The sequence below is a fragment of the Myxine glutinosa genome, chromosome 9, assembly GCF_964187855.1.
Source record: "Myxine glutinosa chromosome 9, kmMyxGlut1.1, whole genome shotgun sequence".
Taxonomy (NCBI): domain Eukaryota; kingdom Metazoa; phylum Chordata; class Myxini; order Myxiniformes; family Myxinidae; genus Myxine; species Myxine glutinosa.
The window spans coordinates 37638563-37658360 of record NC_136269.1 but is presented as its reverse complement, the minus strand read 5'-3'; positions in this window follow the sequence as shown (position 1 = coordinate 37658360).

The window sequence follows — 19798 nt, the reverse complement described above, 5'->3', positions numbered from 1 at the left end:
GTACCCGGGGCGGGTAGTGTAAGTGTTAGGTAGAGGGTACAGGTAAATTGTGGTTGGATATTGGCATCTGTGGTGCGGTTGCAGAATGGTGTTGTGAATGGGTGCATTAGTGTTGTGGAAATGGCTGGGCGTGTAGCCTGTTAGTGTGTGTAGTTGGTTGGGCACTCCACCACTGTGAGGATGTCGGCCAGGTGAGGCCGCAGGTGGGCTCTGGGAGCCGGTAGAGTTGTGGATGGGGCCCGAGGATCCGGAGGATGGACCCGGGTAGCCCAGTGCCAGAGAGGGCACCGAGTGGGGAGAGTGCCAGAGGGCCTTCCCCAGGTAGTTAGGTTAGGGCAAGGAGCAGGTAAGCTCGGAGGCAACTGCAGTGGTGGAGGTGTGCAGGTGGGTAGACCCACTGGGAGAGGTACACGCCGCAGCCCGGAAATTGTGCGAGGGCACCGGGAGATGAATCGGGGGAGTGAGACCCCAAATTGAAGAGCACCACAGGTTGGCCAATGGGAATTGGTTTTTAGAACCCATAGTGTAAGAGGGCCAATGGTTTGGCCGGAGAGAGACCCCGGGTAGTGTAAAGTTGTTAAAGTCATTTAGGAGATAGTTAGGATTGATGAACCTGTCGCACCATACGCAGCCACTTACCTGTGGTGATGATGATGACTCCACACCTGTGTTTTCTTTGTTTTGTTGCAGGAGATGAATCGCTGTGTGGATTTGTGAGACGCATCACGACGTGGATGAGACATTGGGGTGATTCCATCTCTCCCTCCCTAGGAGGGACTGATGATGAATTGGTAATGGCAAATTATGATGTTGAGTTGGAGATGGCAAATTTTGATGAGAGTTGAAAATGGCAAATTTGATTGGTTAGGAGGGAGAGAAGACGAATTTGGTTTATGGGAGGAACGGGGAAGACAGTAGGGATGTTTGTTGATTTGTAAAGTAGATGTTTATGGGTAGTGTTGTGTTTTGTGGATACAGTAAGGGGTAAGGGAGGGGCCATGTAGGTTACCTGGTGGGGGGGGGGCGTACGATAGGAACGTACCTGTCTCACCTGGTTCCCATGTGCCCCCAGTGTGCATTACCTTATATTGCGTGCACTTTTGCGCCCTTACCACCTTACTCACTTGTTTCTTCTTTTGTCTCCCACCTCCGAGGATCTGGCTTTGGGGTAGAGAGAGAGGAGAGAGAGGTGCTGGCTACGCAGTTGTGGGCCTGCACTTTCGCTGTTGGCTGCCTGGATCGATACACCATATGGACCGCAATGTTTGTGGCCACCCACAATGGACCGCAGCTCTTTTGCGGCCAAGCACCACCCGTGGAAGGACCTATGGGTCAACGTGGCACCTATGCCATAAAGGTGAACCACTGTTAATTAACACCAAGTGCACCACAAGAAGAGCAAGAGACACCTGCAGGGTTAGGGGTTGTCGAATTTATTTTTATTCCAATGAACAATGGTGACTGCACCGATTGGTGGTGGGGTGGTGCTGTTGATGCTCGGGAAGGGTGCTCTGCACGTTATTAAAGGCCGTCGGCCACAGAGCACTCGTGGGTTGGTGTATCGATGTTGGCAAGCGCGCTCTCTCTATGCATAACATCTGCATGTGTTCCTCCAAAAACAGGTCCTGGATCGTAGTGTAAATAGCAGCGTAGTCTTGTAAATAATGCTCCCTACCGGCTGTATGTTTAGTTTGAGAATTCTTTCCGGATTCGGTTATCCTGTGGGTGTGTTTCTGTGAGGAGAAGGGTGCAACGTCGCAGGGGGACATATTTACTCATTTGTGAATATCTGTAAAACTGTCGCACTCAGGGTAGAGTTAATAGTAGAGGGAACTACATTGCGTGCCACACTAAAGTAGGTAAAAATTTATCGGGTCGGGACGCCCCGAGGGTAGAGAAGGGTGCAATGTTGCGAATATGGAATTTGGCCTCCATATCCGCTTGTAAATATTCCCCTATTTTCTCCAATACTCCCCAACTTTCCCCGATCCCCCATTCCCTAGTCCCATTGCATGTAAATAACAATCAGTAGAGCCGACCTTCCCCTTATTCCCCCATTAAATGTCGTGCCCAGGTCCACCGCACCACACGTAGACAACTTTCGGACATCTTCCTAGTTATTCTTATTCTATGTCAGTTAAGGCCTCGTCTCCATTAATTATGACTCTTCGTTGCACCAGAATGTGATTATATGGCACCAGTAGTGAGTTTAGGACCTTCCCATACCTCCTCCCATCTTCTTCCCCAAACAACAACAACAACAACAACTACAGCTACAACAACAACAACAACAACTACAGCTACAACAACAACAACAACAACTACAGCAACAACAACAACAACTACAGCTACAACAACAACAACAACAACTACAGCTACAACAACAACTACAACAACGGCGCGCGCGGGGAGTGTGCGTCCTCCCTCCGGCTCGGTTAGCCGCCATTATCCATGCGCCCCACGGGGTTACCACGAAGGGGCTGGCTGTCAGCTCCTCGTCAAGGGCGGAGCCTGGTAAACCCCCCCCGCACCCAATAAGAAGGGCGGACCGATTCCATCTGGGCGGAGCTAACGAGCCGAGGGCGTGTCACTCCCCGCCGGATATACGCAGCCGCTTGCCGGACGTGACGTCAGATGCGCCCCCAGCTTGAGACGACAAGACGCCACCTCGAGCGCTGAGAGACCTCCTGCATCTTTTGGGCCGCGCCATCCTGTCCCTGAGCACAAGGTGCACCTTGTGCTGGCCATCGAATACCCGCTTTCCTTGCCATCAATCCCCGTGTGAGTCAGTTTTTGTCCTGTTTCTCTGTGGTCTGTCGGGAATAATATAAGGTTGTGTCTAAGTGCCTGTCTTCCTATGATGTACCTCTTGTAGTTGTAATCTAACCTTCCGCCTTAATATAACCTCCTCCGGAGGTCTTGAGAACTGAACCCCTGGTGTCGTATTGTGTCATTATAACCCAGCCGGGTGTCTTCTCTTTCCTATTGAGCCAGCGTAGCGCGGCTTCGTCGACGTTCGAGTACAATCGGGTAATTTGTGCGGACACGACGGCCATTCCGCTCGGCCCACCTTAACATCAAAGTCGTGTCTGTAACAATATTAAACAAGGCAATTCTTTGAATGTGTGCGTGTATGTATATCTAAACAAGAACAATGGGACTGTGTCGCCAATATGCCTCCGCATAGTCCCACAACTGGTAGATGCTATCACTCTGCATATGTATAGGTAGAGGATCACGTTTGTGAAGTTTCGTGTTGATCGGATAAGGTTCGTTTTTCTATCCAAGATGGCTGCCAAACCACATGACCTATGACATCATCATTTTCAAACAATATGCAACAGTGCTGTCAGATGATATTTGTAAAATTTAGCATCGATAGGGTGAGCGGTTTCAGAGATTTAATTATTCAATATTTTCCTTCAATCCAATATGGCTGCCAATCCATGTGTCCTATAATGTCATAAATTTAATATTTCAATACAAATGGGTCATATATCCTGTGCATGCAATTTCAGATTTTTAGGATAAGGAATTCGATTAAAACATTTTTGGCTGGTATACCACTTCACCTATGATGTCATCATTATCATGGTTTTGTTCCCCATTTGAAAGAACACATCATACCCAACCCCACAGACTCTTGTTTCTCACAGTCTGAGATGCCTTACAGTGCTTTTTTGCAAACTCCAAGCGGACTTTCATGTGTCTTTCACTGAGGAGAGGCTTCCGTCTGGCCACTCTGCCATAAAGCCCAGATCGGTGGAGTGTTGCAGTGATGGTTGGCCTTCTGGAAGTTTCTCCCATCTCCACACAGGATCTGTGGAGCTCAGCCAGAGTGACCATCGGGTTCTTGGTCACCTCTCTTCCAAGGCCCTTCTCCCCCGATTGCTCAGTTTGGCCGGGCGGCCAGCTCTAGGGAGAGTCCTGGTTGTTCCTAACTTCTTCCATTTAAGAATTATGGAGGCCACTGTGCTCTTGGGAACCTTCAATGCAGCAGAAATTTTTTTTGTAGGCTTCCCCAGATCTGTGCCTCGACACAATCCTGTCTCTGAGCTCTGCAGGCAGTTCCTTCAACCTCATGGCTTGGTTTTTGCTCTGATATGCATTGTCAGTTGTGAGACCTTATATAGACAGGTGTGTGCCTTTCCAAATCATGTCCAATCAATTGAATTTACCACAGGTGGACTCCAATCAAGGTGTAGAAACATCTCAAAGATGATCAAGAGAAATGGGAGGCACCTGAGCTAAATTTCAAGTGTCATAGCAAATGGTCTGAATACCTATGCAAATGTGATATTTCAGTTTTTTCTTTTTAATAAATTTGCAAAACTTTCCAAAACCTGTTTTGCCTTTGTCATTATGGGGTATTGAGTGTAGATTGATGAGGGAAAACATGAATTTAAACGCTTTCAGCATAAGGCTGCAACATAACAAAATGTGAAAAAGTGAAGGGGTCTGAATACTTTCTGAATGCACTGTGCAAGCATAATTCACAAGGAGATAAACAATGTTTCTAATTTTCTGTCGTGCCCACGAAACTACGTCGGCTGAACTGTGCAACTTCACCACTCATACCACAGATATTGTTACAGAGAGAGAAGACAAGACTGAAGACTGAAATATGTCACCTTCTCCTGTGGAATTATTGCATGGAAATGGTCCCCTGTGTTAAGTTTTGGTGAAAATATCTGAAGAAGGACATATACAGTCACGTGAAAAAGTAAGTACACCCCATGTAAAGTTTTGACTTTTTCAACATATTTCAACATACAGCTATTTTATCTTCATTTCAACAATATTGATAGATAAAGGTGATATAATATAACAAATATCATGAAACATTTACATTTTGTAGTCCAATGTATAATTTAAATAAACATAAATGCAAATTTCGCATGTGGAAAAAGTAAGTACACCCTTGGCTCTAATAGGTGGTATTGCCCCCTTTGGCAGAAACAACCTCAAGTAGGCGTTTCTTATAACTGTCTACCAGTCTCTAACATCGACTGGGACAAATTTTTCCCACTCCTCCATGCAGAATTCTTTCAGCTGTGCGATGTTTGAGGGGTTTCTTGCATGCACAGCTCGTTTCAAATCCCCCCACAACATCTCGATGGGATTTAGATCCGGGCTTTGACTTGGCCATTCCAGAACCCTCCATTTCTTTCTTTTCAGCCATTCCTTGGTGGATTTACTGGTATGTTTAGGGTCATTGTCATGTTGCAAGGTCCACATTCGGTTGAGCTTCAACTTTCCGACAGAAGGCCTCACATTATCCTCAAGCACCCTCTGGTACAATGAAGAATTCATAGTGGATTCTATGATGGTGAGCTGCCCAGGCCCTGATTATTATTATTTATTTTTTTTGGATACAGAATCGAGGCTCGTGAAAGAGATAACATATATTTCACAAACAAATCAAACAGACAAACAAAATATATAAAAAGAGGGAGCGGAAGACAAGATGGGGAGAGAAGGGGAAGCACACAAATACAACATTTGAGAGCAGGGAGATGTGTGGGAGGGAGATGGCTTGGGGGGAGGAGACGTGGGAAGGGGGGGGGGGGGGGGAGAAGTATAAAACACAGGGACACCAAGGACTTCCAGGACAAAAGTTGGTATTTCAAAAAAGTGGATTTGGGGTGAAATTAGAAGGGGTAGAAAAGATCAAGGTTTTGGATGGGGGAAGATAAGAGATGGTGGTGAACAGCTGTTTTGAAGACCTGGAGGGTGGAGTGGGATTGAAGAGAGTGAGGGAGTTTGTTCCAGAGGTGGGAGAAAAGAGGAAAGAAGGAGTGAAGGTGAGCAGAGAGTCTTGATTTTGGCAGTTTAACCATAAGAGGGTTGCAGGCAGATCTTGTGCGACCTGTAGGAATATTTGGGGGACAGAGCCCCACAGATTTTGAAAAGTGTACGATTAATGGGAAACGAACATTTATTGCAAAATGAGTTTCTAGAGACCTTTGAGTCAAAAATACATTTGAGGACGCTGAAGGAGGGGTGGAGTGCAGGAGAGTTTCGGTAATGTAGAAAAAAGGAACTGTAAGAGATGAATTTTTTTTTTGGAATGAATAGATTTGATGAGCAAGTCAAAAGCATCCTTTTATAGAAGAAGAAGAAAAAGTGCTATAATATACGACAGAATACAGTTCTTCAGGGGAAAGTTTAAACATTTTTAACAACGTGATCACGTGATCATGAACAACGTACTGTCTGTACTGTCTTTCCCTCACGGTCCCAACTGTACTGTCTTTGCCCCACGGTCCCTTTGTGTTGTCTTTCCCTCGTGGTCCCAACTGTACTGTCTTTGCCCCGCGGTCCCTTTGTGCTGTCTTTCCCTCGCGGTCCCAACTGTACTGTCTTTCCCTCGTGGTCCCAACTGTACTGTCTTTGCCCATGCGGTCCCTCTGTGCTGTCTTTGCCTCGCGGTCCCAACTGTACTGTCTTTCCCTCGCGGTCCCAACTGTACTGTCTTTGCCCCGCGGTCCCTCTGTGCTGTCTTTCCCTCGCGGTCCCTCTGTACTGTCTTTCCCTCGCGGTCCCTTTGTGCTGTCTTTGCCTCGCAGTCCCAACTGTACTGTCTTTCCCTCGCGGTCCCAACTGTACTGTCTTTCCCTCGTAGTCCCAACTGTGCTGTCTTTGCCTCGCGGTTCCTTTGTGCTGTCTTTCCCTCACGGTCCCTCTGTACTGTCTTTCCCTCATGGTCCCAACTGTACTGTCTTTCCCTCGCGGTCCCTCTGTGCTGTCTTTCCCTCGCGGTCCCTCTGTGCTGTCTTTCCCTCGCGGTCCCTCTGTGCTGTCTTTCCCTCGCGGTCCCTCTGTACTGTCTTTCCCTCGCGGTCCCTTTGTGCTGTCTTTCCCTCGCGGTCCCTCTGTACTGTCTTTCCCTCATGGTCCCTCTGTACTGTCTTTCCCTCGTGGTCCCTCTGTACTGTCTTTCCCTCGCGGTCCCTCTGTGCTGTCTTTCCCTCACGGTCCCTCTGTACTGTCTTTCCCTCGCGGTCCCTCTGTGCTGTCTTTCCCTCACGGTCCCAACTGTACTGTCTTTCCCTCGCGGTCCCTCTGTGCTGTCTTTCCCTCGCGGTCCCAACTGTACTGTCTTTCCCTCGCAGTCCCAACTGTACTGTCTTTCCCTCGCGGTCCCTCTGTACTGTCTTTCCCTCGCGGTCCCTTTGTGCTGTCTTTCCCTCGCGGTCCCTCTGTACTGTCTTTCCCTCGCGGTCCCTTTGTGCTGTCTTTCCCTCGCGGTCCCTCTGTGCTGTCTTTCCCTTGCGGTCCCTCTGTGCTGTCTTTCCCTCGCGGTCCCAACTGCACTGTCTTTGCCTCGCGGTCCCTCTGTACTGTCTTTCCCTCGTGGTCCCTCTGTACTGTCTTTCCCTCACGGTCCCTCTGTACTGTCTTTCCCTCGCGGTCCCAACTGTACTGTCTTTCCCTCACGGTCCCAACTGTACTGTCTTTCCCTCGCGGTCCCAACTGTACTGTCTTTCCCTCGCGGTTCCTCTGTACTGTCTTTCCCTCAGGGTCCCAACTGTACTGTCTTTCGCTCGTGGTCCCTCTGTACTGTCTTTCCCTCACGGTCCCTCTGTGCTGGCTATCCCTCGCGGTCCCTCTGTGCTGTCTTTCCCTCGCGGTCCCTCTGTACTGTCTTTCCCTCGCGGTCCCAACTGTACTGTCTTTCCCTCGCGGTCCCTTTGTGCTGTCTTTCCCTCGCGGTCCCTCTGTGCTGTCTTTCCCTCGTGGTCCCCCTGTGCTGTCTTTCCCTCGCGGTCCCTCTGTACTGTCTTTCCCTCATGGTCCCTTTGTGCTGTCTTTCCCTCGCGGTCCCACTGTGCTGTCTTTCCCTCGCGGTCCCACTGTATTGTCTTTCCCTCGCGGTCCCTCTGTGCTGTCTTTCCCTCGCGGTCCCACTGTGCTGTCTTTCCCTCGCGGTCCCACTGTGCTGTCTTTCCCTCGCGGTCCCACTGTACTGTCTTTCCCTCGCGGTCCCTCTGTGCTGTCTTTCCCTCGTGGTGCCCCTGTGCTGTCTTTCCCTCGCGGTCCCTCTGTGCTGTCTTTCCCTCGTGGTCCCTCTGTGCTGTCTTTCCCTTGTGGTCCCTCTGTGCTGTCTTTCCCTCGTGGTCCCTCTGTGCTGTCTTTCCCTCGTGGTCCCCCTGTGGTGTCTTTCCCTCGTGGTCCCCCTGTGCTGTCTTTCCCTCGGGGTCCCTCTGTGCTGTCTTTCCCTCATGGTCCCTCTGTGCTGTCTTTCCCTCGTGGTCCCTCTGTGCTGTCTTTCCCTCGTGGTCCCCCTGTGGTGTCTTTCCCTCGTGGCCCCCCTGTGGTGTCTTTCCCTCGTGGTCCCCCTGTGCTGTCTTTCCCTCGGGGTCCCTCTGTGCTGTCTTTCCCTCATGGTCCCTCTGTGCTGTCTTTCCCTCGTGGTCCCTCTGTGCTGTCTTTTCCTCGTGGTCCCTCTGTGCTGTCTTTCCCTTGTGGTCCCTCTGTGCTGTCTTTCCCTCGTGGTCCCTCTGTGCTGTCTTTCCCTCGTGGTCCCCCTGTGGTGTCTTTCCCTCGTGGTCCCCCTGTGCTGTCTTTCCCTCGGGGTCCCTCTGTACTGTCTTTTCCTCGTGGTCCCTCTGTGCTGTCTTTCCCTCGTGGTCCCTCTGTGCTGTCTTTCCCTCGTGGTCCCTCTGTGCTGTCTTTCCCTCGTGGTCCCCCTGTGGTGTCTTTCCCTCGTGGTCCCCCTGTGCTGTCTTTCCCTCGGGGTCCCTCTGTGCTGTCTTTCCCTCATGGTCCCTCTGTGCTGTCTTTCCCTCGTGGTCCCTCTGTACTGTCTTTCCCTCATGGTCCCTCTGTACTGTCTTTCCCTCGCGGTCCCAACTGTACTGTCTTTCCCTCACGGGCCCAACTGTACTGTCTTTCCCTCGCGGTCCCAACTGTACTGTCTTTCCCTCGCGGTTCCTCTGTACTGTCTTTCCCTCAGGGTCCCAACTGTACTGTCTTTCGCTCGTGGTCCCTCTGTACTGTCTTTCCCTCACGGTCCCTCTGTGCTGGCTATCCCTCGCGGTCCCTCTGTGCTGTCTTTCCCTCGCGGTCCCTCTGTACTGTCTTTCCCTCGCGGTCCCAACTGTACTGTCTTTCCCTCGCGGTCCCTTTGTGCTGTCTTTCCCTCGCGGTCCCTCTGTGCTGTCTTTCCCTCGTGGTCCCCCTGTGCTGTCTTTCCCTCGCGGTCCCTCTATGCTGTCTTTCCCTCGCGGTCCCTCTGTACTGTCTTTCCCTCATGGTCCCTTTGTGCTGTCTTTCCCTCGCGGTCCCACTGTGCTGTCTTTCCCTCGCGGTCCCACTGTATTGTCTTTCCCTCGCGGTCCCTCTGTGCTGTCTTTCCCTCGCGGTCCCACTGTGCTGTCTTTCCCTCGCGGTCCCACTGTGCTGTCTTTCCCTCGCGGTCCCACTGTACTGTCTTTCCCTCGCGGTCCCTCTGTGCTGTCTTTCCCTCGTGGTGCCCCTGTGCTGTCTTTCCCTCGCGGTCCCTCTGTGCTGTCTTTCCCTCGCGGTCCCTCTGTGCTGTCTTTCCCTCGCGGTCCCTCTGTACTGTCTTTCCCTCGCGGTCCCAACTGTACTGTCTTTCCCTCGCGGTCCCTTTGTGCTGTCTTTCCCTCGCGGTCCCTCTGTGCTGTCTTTCCCTCGCGGTCCCACTGTACTGTCTTTTCCTCGTAGTCCCTCTGTGCTGTCTTTCCCTTGTGGTCCCTCTGTGCTGTCTTTCCCTCGTGGTCCCTCTGTGCTGTCTTTCCCTCGTGGTCCCCCTGTGGTGTCTTTCCCTCGTGGTCCCCCTGTGCTGTCTTTCCCTCGGGGTCCCTCTGTGCTGTCTTTCCCTCGTGGTCCCTCTGTGCTGTCTTTCCCTCGTGGTCCCCCTGTGGTGTCTTTCCCTCGTGGTCCCCCTGTGGTGTCTTTCCCTCGTGGTCCCCCTGTGCTGTCTTTCCCTCGGGGTCCCTCTGTGCTGTCTTTCCCTCGCGGTCCCACTGTGCTGTCTTTCCCTCGCGGTCCCACTGTACTGTCTTTCCCTCGCGGTCCCTCTGTGCTGTCTTTCCCTCATGGTGCCCCTGTGCTGTCTTTCCCTCGCGGTCCCTCTGTGCTGTCTTTCCCTCGCGGTCCCTCTGTGCTGTCTTTCCCTCGCGGTCCCACTGTGCTGTCTTTCCCTCGCGGTCCCACTGTACTGTCTTTTCCTCGTGGTCCCTCTGTGCTGTCTTTCCCTTGTGGTCCCTCTGTGCTGTCTTTCCCTCGTGGTCCCTCTGTGCTGTCTTTCCCTCGTGGTCCCCCTGTGGTGTCTTTCCCTCATGGTCCCCCTGTGCTGTCTTTGCCTCGGGGTCCCTCTGTGCTGTCTTTCCTTCATGGTCCCTCTGTGCTGTCTTTCCCTCGTGGTCCCCCTGTGCTGTCTTTCCCTCGCGGTCCCCCTGTGCTGTCTTTCCCTCGCGGTCCCCCTGTGCTGTCTTTCCCTCGCGGTCCCCCTGTGCTGTCTTTCCCTCGCGGTCCCTCTGTGCTGTCTTTCCCTCGCGGACCCCCTGTGCTGTCTTTCCCTCGTGGTCCCTCTGTGCTGTCTTTCCCTCGCGGTCCCTCTGTGCTGTCTTTCCCTCGTGGTCCCCCTGTGCTGTCTTTCCCTCACGGTCCCTCTGTGCTGTCTTTCCCTCGCGGTTCCTCTGTGCTGTCTTTCCCTCGCGGTCCCTCTGTGCTGTCTTTCCCTCGTGGTCCCTCTGTGCTGTCTTTCCCTTGCGGTCCCTCTGTGCTGCCTTTCCCTCGCGGTCCCTCTGTGCTGCCTTTCCCTCGCGGTCCCTCTGTACTGTCTTTCCCTCGTGGTCCCTCTGTGCTGTCTTTCCCTCACGGTCCCCCTGTGCTGTCTTTCCCTCGTGGTCCCCCTGTTCTGTCTTTCCCTCGCGGTCTCTCTGTTGCTGTCTTTCCCTCGTGGTCCCTCTGTGCTGTCTTTCCCTTGCGGTCCCCCTGTACTGTCTTTCCCTCGCGGTCCCTCTGTGCTGTCTTTCCCTCGCGGTCCCCCTGTACTGTCTTTCCCTCACGGTCCCCCTGTGCTGTCATTCCCTCACGGTCCCCCTGTGCTGTCTTTCCCTCGGTGGTTCCCCTGTGCTGTCTTTTCCCTCGTGGTCCCCCTGTGCTGTCTTTCCCTCATGGTCCCTCTGTGCTGTCTTTCCCTCGTGGTTCCCCCTGTGCTGTCTTTCCCTCGCGGTCCCCCTGTACTGTCTTTCCCTCGCGGTTCCCCTGTACTGTCTTTCCCTCGCGGTCCCCCTGTACTGTCTTTCCCTCGCGGTCCCCCTGTACTGTCTTTCCCTCGCGGTTGTCAGCTTTTTTCACGAGCCTCGATTCAGTATTTAAAAAAAAAAAAAAAAAAAAAAACGTGATCGAAGAACGAATGAACAAATAAGAACAACGAATAAGAACAGAGAAGGAAATATTTTTTTTGGTTGTTTTTTTGAGTTGAGATTTTAAACAAGTAAGTATGGGGTGAAAGACTGGGACAAAAACAGAGAACGAAAGTAATTGCGGCGCAATCGACGAACCGCTGAGAGAAAAACAAAGCCTCAAGGTCAGACACGGTAGCCTACTAGGCCTCAGAATACGCGACACAAATTAACCTACGATTTTGTATACATGTATGAAAAATTAACACCGAGAATCTTACTAAAGACACACTATAGGTACACCCCGAAAGATAGATACAGTTTCGACAAAAACACAATTGTGAAAAATTACTTCACTTCGAAAGCGTGAGCGCATGGACAGCTTCGAAAAAACGTGACCTCCAATCTTGCGCATGCGGAAACCTTCAATGATGCAGCAAAGCTGCCCCAAACCATAATATTTCCACCACCATGCTTTACAGTTGGTATCAGGTTCTTGTGGTCAAATGCTGTCTTTGGTTTTCGCCAAACATGTCTTCTGGTACTGTGGCCAAATAGCTCTACCTTTGACTCATCTGTCCAGGGCACATTGTTCCAGAAGTGCTGGTCTTTGCCTCGGTGTTCATTGGCAAACTTTAGTCTTGCCCTGATGTTCTTTCTGGACAGCAAAGGTTTCCTCCTGGCACACCTCCCATGTAGATCAAATTTGTGCAGCCTCTTTCTAATGGTAGACTCGTGCACTTTGACTTCAACTGTGGCAAGAGCTACCTGTAGGTCCTGTGATGACATTCTGGGGTTCTTAGAGACTTCTTTCAGCATCCAGCGGTCTGCTCTCGGGCTGAACTTGCTGGGGCGGCCTGGCCTGAACAAGTTGGCAGTTGTTTGGAATCTTCTCCACTTGTCGACGAATAATTGATTTCAAATTCTTTGGAGATCTTTTTAAATCCCTTCCCAGACTCGTAGGCATCTATAACCTTCTTTCTGAAGGCCTCAGAGAGCTCTTTTGATCTAGGCATGGTGACGCCGCACACTTCAACAACAAAGAACAAACCAAACTAAATGTCTGAGGTTTAAATAAGACAGGTTCCTCCAAGATCCTCTCTAATGATGTTCTTGTAGCGGCTACTGCTGGATGCACACAATCGCCTTGCACCGGCCAGAACACGGCCAGACGCGCCTCTCCCGGGCATGCCCGGACTCACTGTTCCCGGGCACGCCCGAACCTCCCGGGCACGCCCGGTCTCGTCTTTCCCGGGCATGCCCGCTCTCGCCTTTCCAGGGCTCGCCCAGAGCATCCGGGCATGCCCGCTATCGCCTTTCCAGGGCTCGCCCAGAGCGTCCGGGCATGCCCGCTATCGCCTTTCCAGGGCTCGCCCAGAGCGTCCGGGCTTGCCCGCTATCGCCTTTCCAGGGCTCGCCCAGAGCGTCCGGGCATGCCCGCTCTCGCCTTTCCAGTGCTCGTCCAGAGCGCCCGGGCACGCCCAGCCTCGACTTGCCAGGCCGCAGCCAAACACGCCCGGGCAGGTCCAGACTCGCCTTTCCAAGGCTTGCCCTTGACACCCGGGCATGCCCGGTATAGCTTTTGCCGGGCAAACTTCCCGACATAAATGTGTATATATATTGCTGCCTGATAAACGGGCTTTTGTCAGAATACCTGAGCTGTTTTGTTTCAATAAAGCAACTCGGACGAATTCCGTCTTTGGTCGCGTCAATTCTTCCGACTCGCGTTGGAGCGCAGCTCCTTCATTCTAATCATTTGCACCTGAGCTGGTGCACCTGATTCTAATTTTAGGTATTTGAAGTAGTGATAAATGTCGGGGTGTACTTATTTTTTCCACATGCGAAATTTGCATTTATGTTTATTTAAATTATACAATGGACTACAAAATGTAAATGTTTCATGATATTTGTTATATTATATCACCTTTATCTATCAATATTGTTGAAATGAAGATCAAATACCTGTATGTTGAAATATGTTGAAAAAGTCAAAACTTTACATTGGGTGTACTTACTTTTTCACATGACTGTACCTGTATATTGATTATAGCCCTATCTTTCAATGATGAAAAATAATTTTAAAATTACTCTGATACATATACATATCTGGATCTTCACTAAAATCAAATCAATTCTTCCTTGTTACATACCTAACCTATCCACCAAGTTTCGGCCGAATCCGTCCACAACTTTTTGAATATATTGTGATATATACGTATATCGTTTTTGCCCCATCTCTCGGTGGTGAAGAATCACATAAAAAATTCTCGGATACAGATCCAGATCTGAATCTTCGCCAAAATCTAATCATTTCGTCCTTGTCACATACTCAACCTCTCCACCTAATTTCGTCCGAATCCGTTCACAACGTTTTTGAGATATCCTGTTCACAAACAAACAGACAGACAGGGGTGAAAACATAACCTCCATCCGCCTTCGCTGGCGGAGGTAATAATATGGTTTGAATTTGAAAACGTGATGAAAAATGAGACCATGTGGCTTATACTTCCCAGAAAGGCAAAAGTTCCGTTATTATAATGAAAAAAGAAATTCATTCCAATGAAGATTTAATCTTCTCACGAGGCTCACGAGACAGCCTCACAAAGTTGTGGCTACCAGGGGTCAAACTGGTTTCCAGCAAAAGAGTTATTTGAGCTAAGGAAGTTGAACCCCATCTCTGTGTCCATTTGAGCCAGGAGATTCGAATTAAGGAAGGCCATTGGAACATAAGAACCTATCCTAGTGAAATATACCACGAGAGCTATTAGATGCGCAAGTGGATAAGACAGCCAGCTTAATGCTTCCTCTGCAGAAAGTTATATTTGGCCTGTGCAATGTGAATTGTGCAGCAATTGCTACGTTTTAATGGATGTTTGCCTGTGTCATGCATCAAACCATGGAACAAGGACATGTAAGGAAAGTTGGCCCATCATTGCTGTGCTCTCCTGCTTTTCAGCTCCACTTGGCTCCTCATATAATGTCCCCATTAAGGTTGTAATTTAATTTCCCAAGTGCCATGGAGTCTGGCTATATTCACACAGGCCGACGAGCAAGGTCTTCAAGCTGATACTGCACTTTAGGACTGGTCTATCATCTCTTCCGCACATTAGATTATATTGATTCCTCCTCGGAGTGCTTTTAGAAACGCTTGCTTTCTCTGATGTACCGGTGCAGGTTCATTCCATCTCACCTGCAGCTATTATACCTTTACAGACTCGGTGGTGCGATAGTGAGAGCGTCTGCTCTGAATCTGGGCGGTCGGTGGGTGGTTTGAACCAAGACCGGGACATACCAAAGACTTGAAAAATGGTATGTGCTGCTTCCTTACTTCGTGATCAGCATCTATAAAATAGAGCATGGAGACACACAAACCCCAAGTCAACAACCCAACATCACCCACACACACAAACCCCAATACATCAATGCCACCACCCCTCCCCCCCCCCCCCACACACACACACACAAACCCCAAGTCACCAATCCCTCCTCCCCCCCCCCCATAAACACAAGCCCCAATACATCAATGCCCCCCCCCCCCCCACACACAAACCCCAAGTCATGAATGCCTCCCTCCCCCCCACACACAAATTCCAACTCATCAATCCCCCTCCCCCCCACACACACAAGCCCAAAGTCATCAATGCCCACCGCTCCTCCAACCCCGCCCCCCCCCCCACGCACACACACACACACACACACACACACACACTCCAAGTCATCAATCTCCCACTCCAAACCCTTAGGCTCCAAACCCATCCCTACTCCAATACTCCTAGCCTTCAATCCTCTCCCCACTCCAAGCTTTCAACCACCTCCCCACCTTCCCCACTACCACAACTCCTCAACTCCCCCTCCCAATTCTATCCTATCTTTGCTTCCTCCCTCCACCCCCATCCTCCCAACTGCAACTCTTTGTCCTCATCTCTCCCCCTCCTTCCATTCATAAAATTAAAAGGGCATTCCCACATCAATCATTACATATTTTTGCATTACCACATCGAAAACAGTGGAATATTTAACTCTTTCCCCTCCCCTATCATGCTATCACCGACTTCACAGAAACCACAATTGAAACAGCCTCAGCATGGCTCCTACAGTCATGGCACATCATGGTCACCTATCCAACTCTCAATCCCGCGAGAAAGGGAATTGCAACTCTCAAGTGACCTTGAGTATCATAATTCTGCCAATAAACGATCCTAAAACAATTATCTTCCTGATGCATATACACACATCATTAAAAGTAAACAATGACGGATGTTTTCTTTCTTTCGCAATCTCGCGAAATTCCCAGAACTCCTTGGACAAAGACATTTATAATGACATGGGTTTTTTTTTAACCCGAATCCAGATCCAGATCCTCACCAAACATCGAATCAATTATTTCTTCCTTGTCACACACCCACCCTCTCCACCAAGTTTCGTCTGAATCCGTCTGAACTTTTTGAGATACCCGACCTATTTGCATATTGTTTTTGGCTCTATATCTTAACGATGAAGAATCACTTAAAAAAATTCTCACATCCGGATCTGGATCAGGATCTTCAACAACTTTTAATCTGTGCAATTCATCATTGTGATACAGTCAATCTGTTGACCAAGTTTTCTCCGAATCCATCTCGAACGTTTTTAGATATCCTGCTAACAGGCAGATAGACAAACAGACAAACAAGAAAATTGGCGTGCATAGCACGATATTGTGAAATCCAAATAATAATAGTTACCATGGAAACAGTAATTTGGAAAATTTGGCCTATGAAGTGTTTTACATGATGTTGTACATAACAACATAAATGTTGTACATAACAAATATGTTGGATATATTTTCTAATTGCAGTCTAATAGGAGTTTTGCATGTTTTGGATGGCATTGGCCTGACCTTTGACGAATTTTGACCAGATTGTATGCACATATACGGCACATACATAAAAATAAGCGGTGTAAGTTTCAAATTGATATCTTGAAAAATTCCTGATGCTTGGCAATAATAAAAATCACAAAAAAATCCCATATGTGTATATGTACAGTATGTATATATATATATATATATATATATATGTACAGCTGAAAGCTAGTCTGTTGGGAGCCGTTGGTGAGGTATGTGGATGGACAAAAGGACCACCGAGGCACTCGGAAACATGGTGGTGGGATGATGAAGTTGGAAAGAGGATTGACGAGAAGAGGAAGAAGTTCAAGGAGTGGCAGAAGGCGAAGGGTACGGGAGCAGAAACAGCAGAGCATGAAAGTTATAAGGCAGCCAGGAAGGCTGCAAAGAAAGAGGTAGCAAAGGCGCAGGAGGCATGCAGGAAAATGTTCGGAGAACGCTTGGATTCGGAAGAGGGTCAGAAAGCAGTATTCAGGATTGCAAAGCAGATAGCAAAAGAGAGGTGTGATGTGATGGGGGTGAGTTGCTTGAAGGATGAAGTGGGACAAATCATTGTCGACCCAGATGGAATTAAAGGAAGATGGAAAAGATATATGGAAATGCTGTTGAATACAGAGAATGAATGGGATGGCAACATAGAGAGTAACCCTGTTTTAGGACCGGCAGAGAAGATAACTGAGAAGGAAGTTGAGGAAGCGATAACAGCAATGAAGGGTAGAAAAGCGGGAGGGCCGACGGGAGTTGTGGGAGATATGTTGAAGGCAGCAGGAAGTTGGGGTGTGAAGAGAATGACAGAGATCTGTAATCTGGTGGTGAAAGAAGGCCGCATTCCAGTGGATTGGGAACTGAGTACCCTCGTCCCTCTATACAAGGGGAAAGGTGACCCTCTGGAGTGTGGCTCGTACCGAGCGATAAAGTTATTGGAGCATGGAATGAAGGTATTGGAAAGGGTGTTGGAGAGGAGGATAAGGAAGAAAGTGAAGATCGACGAAATGCAGTTTGGATTCATGCCAGGAAGAGGAACGACAGATGCGCTTTTCATTGTGAGGCAGTTGCAGGAGAAGTACATGGAGAAGAGGAAGAAGTTGTTTCTTGGGTTTGTTGATCTGGAGAAAGCATTCGATAGGGTACCACGCAAAGTATTGACATGGGCATTGAGGAAGTTAGGAGTGGAGGAATGGTTGATCAGAGTAGTGATGGCAATGCACAAAAGAGCGCGCACAGCTGTAAGGATGAAGGACGGGAACAGTGGTGAGTTTGAGGTGAAGGTGGGAGTGCATCAGGGGTCGGTACTAAGTCCACTACTATTTGTAGCTGCGATGGAGGTGCTGGCTCAGAACGTAAAGGAGGGTTTACCGTGGGAGTTGTTGTATGCAGATGATCTGGTGTTGATTGCGGAAAGTATGGATGGACTGAAGGAAAAGATGAACACGTGGAAGGAATGTATGGAGACAAAAGGTCTGAAGGTGAATATCGGAAAGACGAAGGTGATGGCAAGTGGTAAAGCATGTGGTGAGGTGGAAAGAACTGGGAAGTGGCCTGTGCTGTGTGTAGGAAGGGTGTCGGAGTGAACTCCATTCAATGTACAATGTGTGCTGAGTGGGTTCATCAAAAATGTAGTGGTCTGAGAGGGTCATTAACCAGTGTGGCAGCTACATTCAAATGTAAGGTGTGCACAGAGGGAGCTGCAGATGGAGGAAAGGTTGAGTTGGATCTTGGAGACGGCGTGAAGCTGGAAGGTGTGAAAACATTTTGCTACCTCGGAGACATGCTGAATGGAGAAGGTGGATCAGACTCCGCAACGGTTGCTCGAGTGAGATGTGCATGGAAGAAGTTTCGGGAACTGAGTGGCGTGCTGAAGATGAGGGGAGTGTCGTTGAAGCTGAAGGGAAGGGTGAATGCTGCATATGTGAGAAGTGTTATGATTTATGGGAGCGAGACATGGGTAATGAACGTAGAGTAGCAACGAAGGTTGGAAAGGGTGGAAATGCGAATGGTTCGGTGGATGTGTGGAGTATCGTTGAGAGAGAGGAAGACAAATGATGAATTGCGAAAGATGATGGGAATATTGCCTGTGATTGATGCTGTGAAGAGGAACAGGCTGAGATGGTTTGGTCATGTGTTGAGGAAGGATGAAAGTGTTAGTTGACACTCTATTGCACCGAATCAAGTAAGGATAGCTCGCCTTCAATGACATTTTCCAGCCGAACTCTCCCTCTCTGGGTAACGAAGCTTAACAAGCGTGGGGTGTGCGGCCCCTCAACTGGCCTGGCTTGGGAAGCGGCGTTCGCCGCTATGATGACGATCCGTGCTCTGTTTGGACAGGAAGGGCGGGGTCGCCGGGAAGAGGCACGCCCAGGGCGCGCCACGAGGGGCGGGGTGTTCAGCCCCATGCCCAAGTAAGGACACAAGCCCGTGGCTCGCCACAAGGGGCGCGCCGTTCGACTCTCTGCCCAAATAAGGTAGCAGGACCATGCCATTGCCATATAAGGTCACGGAACAGAGCACGGAGGAGGGCGGTACCGAAACTGACGAGGGCGTGTCAGCCCGCGCTTGAGAGAGGAAGAGAGATACGTGCGACGATCGTGCAAGCAGGAGATTGAGGGAGAGAGACGCGTCAGACGATTCCGAGGGAGGAGAGGACCGCAGCAGAGGACAAAAGAGCCAGAGGCGTGTCAAGGAAGGACGAGATACGTGTGCCGCTGCCGCCCTGCTCGCTCCCAGCCCACAAAGGACCTGCTTGCTGTGCGCCTGCCAAAACCTTCCAGCTTGTGGTTCTACCTTCCTCTCCCTCCAGACAATCCACTCTGCAATTCCCCATTCGTGTACGTGAGTTTGTTCTGTATGTCTTGTCCCTGGGTTAAGTAAGACTGCATAGGTAAGCGAGAAATTGCTCTGTGTCCTTCTGATCCTTCCATTTCCCTGTATATTACTTTGATTGCTCTCTTTTCTTTGGTTTGTGTCAATAATAATAAATCCTGTTATTTCCTACCTTGCCTTCTTTCCTTCACATCCGTTCGTCTTTGTCTTTTCCATCATTGGCCACCTGTGGCACGATTTGGCCAACGTTTAGGATCGGGTTTAGTGAATGCTAACGACTCGAACTTCGGGTTGCTAAAACCGCTCGGCAATTATAACATCGAAAACCGGGGTTCGAGCGGTACTTGCTTCCCTGTTCTGCGGAGGTGCGGATAAAGGTATTCGGGATAAACCCTGGACCCATAACCCTGATCCGTTCCATCCTGCGGGAGAGCGTTACAAGTACAAGGAGCGGAGACGGTCAGCTTAACAAGACAAGGGACTAACCACCTCTTGCTAAGGGGGAAGAGCCGTACTCCGTATCCGTAACAATATATATATATACACAAAGAATTAAGTTAAGCACCCCCCCCCGTTTTTTTACAACCTCGCACATTACAAGTTTGTTGTCGTCAAAACAGTGTAATATACCCATGATATTGCTATATTTTCTGGAGAAGTGATATTATGGTCACATAAAAACATAACAATCATGCCGTTTTCAATATTTTAT